A 6,008-nucleotide genomic window follows, 5' to 3' on the forward strand; every position below is an offset into this window, starting at 1 on the left:
GTTGTTTCGACTTGAATGCCAATGTGTGAGCATATAAACTTAAATGGCATCGTAGATTGAATTTCACTAAATGAAATGTTGCAAGTTTACATAGAGGAAATTTTCTCGCACAAGGAACAAAATCTTAATCCTAATTTACTAGTTGTGACATTTTTCTCCAAAGCTTCTTCCTGAGCTTTCTTGATGCTTTCCACGATTGTTGAGACAATTTCTATTCTTAAAGCTCTTGGCCTTTTTCTTTCAAGGTTTACTTTTCGACTTAGAGCATCAGCTACAACATTTGTTTTACCAGGGTGGTAAAGTATCTCATAGTCGTAATCTTTGAGTAACTCTAGACAGCGTTGTTGTCTCATTTTCAATTCCTTCTGATTAAAGAGATACTGGAGACTCTTATGATCAGTGAAAAGTTTGCACTTCGTGCCGTAAAGATAATGCCTCCATATCTTTAATGCAAATACTACTGCTGCCAACTCCAGATCATGAGTGGGGTATTTCTTCTCGTGCTCTTTCAATTGTCGAGATGCATATGCTATCACTTTATCTCTTTGGGTCAGAACACAACCTAACCTAACTCCAGATGCATCACTATAGACTGTAAAGTCTTCAACTCCTTCAGGTAAAGAAAGAATTGGTGCTTCACACAACTCCTTCTTTAATTTCTCGAATGCTTCTTCATGTTTCTCGCTCCATGTATATGTAGCTCCTTTATGGGTCAAAGCTGTCAATGTAGCAGCTATCGAAGAAAAGCCTTAGATAAATCTTCGGTAATATCCAGCTAATCCCAGAAAGCTTTGAATCTCAGTGGGACTTTTTGGTCGCTCCCACTTCATCACATCTTCACTACAAGAAAAGCAGCCTTTTACGACACGCAATGCATGTCGTAAAACGCTCAGACGACGCGCAAATGTGTGTCAAGGAAGGTCCTGTCATAACGAAAGACGACACGCAAATGTACGTCGTCTATTTACAACGCGCTTTTACGACACACAATGCGTGTCAAGGAAGGCCCTGTCATAAAGAATATGACACGCATTTGTGTGTCGTAACCTTACGACGCAAATTTACAACTCGCATTGCGTATCATTAAAGCCCCTGTCATAAAGAAAGACAACACACATTTTTGCGTGTCATAAAGTTAAATGTTTTAAAAATGATATATTTTGATAGATTTAGCAATTTTCAAATTAAATAAAACATTAAAATCTCATAATACAAAATAAAATACCATAAATAACAAAGATAATTCATTTCACTAATATGTCAAATACAAATAATTATTCCAATAGTGAGTAAATGTAATAAAAAAAATGAACTCAAGAGAAGCAGAATTTATATACAGTTGCATTATCTAGCTTACTATGTGCCAACAACTCTCCGTGTGTTTGCTTTTGCTTGAGTCTCGTTTCCTCCAAAGCTTCTAGCGATGCCAAAGTATTATATCTTAGGGTTCATGTCCAAATCAAGTAAAACATTGCTAGCTTAAATTCATTAAGTCCTTGGCGTGTAGTCTTAGATAGACGCTTAACTGCAATCTCCAATCCTTCTAGCAGACCCTAGAGATCATTATTGGTCATGTAGCAGGATCAACCTGCCAAAATAATACACAAAATTAATCAGAAGCTGAGTTTCAAAGATAACATGACATCACAAATGGCATATAAATCGGAAACTGTATATGACATGAGTTATTCATAAAACAATAAAATTTTATATCTACAACCTTGGCCAGCTGTTGAGTATGAATAACGTCTAAGCATCTCTGGAAAATAGGTTGTGAAAACTGAGCAAATCCACTACCCGATGCCTGAAAGACAATGAAACATGTTATTTTTCTAACAATAAATAAGTTGCAAAACAAAAGAATAAATACTAAGAGGACATAAAATAACGATGATTCAATTGAGGAAATCTCAATTTAGTTTTAATTTAACTCCATTTGCCCAAAGGGAAAAAATATCCACCCAAACACAATTCAACGTCCATACTTTTCATTTCAATTTCACTTTTCAATTGGAGTCGAAACATTCTTTCCAATTTCTCATCGCAAAATGTAGGGAAGCATCCAGTTCCTGTATGGCTGTATTATAAATATTTGATATTTCATATATTTTGATTTTTTTTTTTTTTTGCAGATTTTATTACTTTTTTAACATGTTTTATTTGACAGTTTTTGTTGACAAAATTAGTTTAATAGACTCAACTTGAGTCTGAAAAGCCCAAACAGTGAAACCAAACTGAAGCCAAATAGTTAGTAACGGTTCGACTTGGTTAAATTTTAATTTTCAACGGTTCGGCTTCAGGTTTTGATTGACAAAAATCGTTGCTAATGGTTTGACTTTGGTTTGACCTAAAAACAGAAAAAAAAAAAAAACGAACCATGAACATCCCTAATATTAGTTCTATAATCAGCAACTACTTTTTCAGGCTTAACAAGTTCATCAAGTTTGACCTACAAACTCACAAAAATGATAGTTGACTTTTTTTTCTTTCCAAAATTGGTTACCTTTAAATCAAGATCCACAACACAAACCCCAACCAAAGCATCAGTTCCATCTTCACATAACACCATTTCTTAATCAATAGCAACCATTGCATTTGATCGATTTGCTTTAGCCATTTTTCTCTCCTCTGTGATTATCCACCCCTGCAACAATACTCAAAAAGTTCAAAATTTTATAAACCGATTTTATTTTTTATAGATTTAGTATGTTAGAAAGGGTATATATATGTCAATAAACCTCCTCTTTTATTATCATCAGAATCTCCATGGAACTTGGCTTCTTATAAAATGTAACTGAAAATAATGTCACTAACCTTCAATTCATCAACATCACTCAATGTATTCAAGAAAGAAATCAAGTTTTCAACTCACCATTCTTAGTAAGAAAGCAGATTTGGTTTTCTCAATTGCCATATCATCCATCAGCCAGTTCCCTGAACCTTCCAACTACAGTTTACACAAAATAATTAATTAACTCAATAAGATGCTTCAAAGATGAAGAAAAAAAGTAATTTCTCAAAGTCAACTACTAAAATCTGAAATTTCGGATATGTGTCTAAAAGCTGTGAATAGTCATATGATATTAGTATTCAAGAGTCAACTACTGAAATCTGAAATTTCGGATATTAAATTATAAATTACAAAAATATAAAATAAAGTTAATACAATTAGCATATGTGATTGTGTGTATCAATACAGATTCATTATATAAATAGTTAAATACCTCTTCTTTGTTTCCAAAAAAGGGCCCGCCTGTGTACTCATCAAAGGCTTCTGGCAGGCTTACAGAAATTCCAACTGTTAATGGCTATTTACCATTATTATTATTATTATTATTATTATTATTATTATTATAAGTGTACTCATGGTATGTAATATGTCCACGCCGTAATCAAACAGAACTAAACCTGCAAAAATGTCTTCACTCAGGTTAATTGTCTTTGAAGCTTTGCTTAAGCCACCTCTTGTCAGGTGAAAGATTCTGTCAAAAAGATTTGGATGTCCATAATGGAACCTAATCCTGTTAATACAAGTGACTCAGGCTCATCAATGGTGTTCAGTTCATGGGTTCGACCCAAAATCAGCAATTAATAAATAGCACCTACTTGAGAGGGTTTTCTAGGAGCCTTTGACCAATTGTCACAAAACTAGTCTCTTGGTAAGACATGAACCATGCTAAAGAAGAAACACTGCAATAAAAGAATCAAACACCATCCATCGATAACAAAAACTATGTGTTCGTTTGAATTGAGAGAAAGTGTGTGAACAAACCTTCCAGAAAATATGTGTTCCCTTAGACCAAGTATTTTGGGAGTTTTTCTGAGTCTGTAGGAGATTCCTCATTTTGATGGCTTCTTCCAGATAGTTATCCTGTAACGATCCTTGTATGTTATATATTTTCTCTCAAAAACTAAAAACCAGTCCAAGAGTATATTGATTTGACTCATAAAGCATACTTACTTAGTTCATATCTATGGCTTGTAGAGCTTCACCATGAGCAAAAATTATGGCATGGTTTTGATTTTCAGGTTTCCCTTCTCCAATATTAGGTGGTCCTGGTAGCTTCACGCGATATATCTCCTGTAATCACACCACATAACAATTATAGTGGTGAAGTTTGTGAGTTTATTGTTTGGTTTTGGTAGCTTACCTGGTCAAACCCGTTGACTGCTTCGACTAAAAAGGATGAGTAAATCTACCGGTTCTTCCCGCTCTTCAACATAAGCCACTTGCAGTGAAGGGTACCTCACCATAAGATCAATGATTTCTTGTGCATGTGGGTCCCCAGATGTTTTCTGTGACCCGAATAACTGACATGACACAACATGAGTAAATTTCATGTCTGCTAATGCATCCAGATGAGCATTTAACATATCGTTCCCCCTCTCGATTTTCTCATAACCATGAAGAATATTTGATAATCAACATCAACATATCAGACTCTAACAAACAAAATTGATAGTTATTTATTTCACCCAAAAAGATGGAATAAGGTGGGACAAGGGACTGGCTTTCGATCTCTCATTTGTACAAAAGACGTAAATGCCCTTCCTCATCATTGAAATTAGTTCTAAAAAGCTTGTCAGGTCCAATCCAGTCCATTGAAAGAAAAGCATCCTAACTACAACAAACCATCATCTTCAGCCTTGTCAAGAAAAGCTTGCAGCTTTAGCGCCTTGTGATAATACATCATCCCACGAACTATTAACATATATATATATATATATATATATATATATATATATATAGGAGTAGGATCAAATGAGAACACCAAAAAGGTTGAGAACGCGAGAACAAAGTATATTCATTTGCGATTCCATGTATTCATTTGTGGAGAAATGATAAATTTTTACGCCTTTAATTTCAATTGAAGAGAAAAAGCATATTCATGTTGATTGTGCGTAAAAATTTATCATTTCTCCACAAATGAATACATGGAATCACAAATGAATATACTTGTTCTCACATTCTCAACCTTTTAGGTGTTCTCATTTGATCCTTTCCCTATATATATATATATATATATATATATATATATATATATATATATATATATATATATATATATATATATATATATGTGTGTGTGTGTGTGTGTGCGTGTGTGTGTTAAGATATAAGTAGTATAGGGTTTTATTAGTTCTTGGTGTAGCTTATATCTAGTTTCCTGTTTAGGTAATCCCTATGTACAGAAATTGAGTGTTAAACCTCACTGTCAAATGCAAGATATAATTTCCAAATTTCCATATTATTTACAATATGTAAGTTTTAAAGAAGTAACTGTTTCTAGCAACTCAACGGTTTCTAACTAATTCTTGTTACTGTGAGAGCCATCCATGAAGCATATGATGGTAGTCCTCCAACAACAGCTACACAAAACAAAAAACAACTAATTATGAAAAAGAACAAGAGATAATTCAATAATTACAGTATTACCCTCTAATTTCACAGAGATTGTCAACGACTTCATAGCTGAGAGAGTAACAGAAATAGAGCATGGATGCAAGAACATCAACTATTCTTCTCTTTATATAAACTCAAAAAGAAACAAAGAGTACCTCTGTTTTACATTTTCGAAACCCAACATAGTGGATTCGCCATTGGAGAAATTGAAGTGCACATACACATTTTTTATGAAAAAACCCTAAGTCGTCGGTGTCTTAGTCGATACCTTGTACCAAAAAACCCTAAATCGTTATGAGAGAGGAGTGAGGCCTGAATCGCTTTCGTTGAGAATCAACGAGCACAACACCAAGCAAAACCCTAAATCTTCGAGGAGTCGCAGTCTCCATAACATCCGCCGCACACAATAACAGTTTCATGAAAGATAGATTCTTTATGTTGATCAGGGCGGCATCGGATGGTGAGACGCTGGTTCTCATGGAGAGATTTTAGTTTGAGAACATGTTGAAGGCGGTGGAGATGGTATCGTGATTAGGGTTTGCAAAGAGAAAGGATGAAGAGAATGAAGGATATTTTGAAGCTGGGTGTTTTAAAATTAGAATTT

The 6,008-nt window shown here is 34.3% G+C and overlaps 1 pseudogene across 1 annotated transcript; it reads right to left on the bottom strand.

Annotated features, from left to right (window-relative positions):
* Positions 1 to 1,222: 1,222 nt before the first annotated feature.
* Positions 1,223 to 4,684, bottom strand: LOC145116289 (putative callose synthase 8; annotated as a pseudogene). Its single transcript, XR_013711978.1, has 10 exons — positions 4,152 to 4,684; positions 3,962 to 4,081; positions 3,773 to 3,871; positions 3,607 to 3,690; positions 3,409 to 3,521; positions 3,225 to 3,298; positions 2,873 to 2,947; positions 2,504 to 2,644; positions 1,721 to 1,804; positions 1,223 to 1,588 (listed from the first exon to the last, which is right to left on the bottom strand). The product of XR_013711978.1 is annotated as a putative callose synthase 8 (transcript).
* Positions 4,685 to 6,008: the final 1,324 nt, after the last annotated feature.

This window comes from Lactuca virosa, chromosome 5 (genome assembly GCF_052849685.1).
Source record: "Lactuca virosa cultivar CGN04683 chromosome 5, Lactuca_virosa_CGN04683_v6, whole genome shotgun sequence".
NCBI lineage: Eukaryota > Viridiplantae > Streptophyta > Magnoliopsida > Asterales > Asteraceae > Lactuca > Lactuca virosa.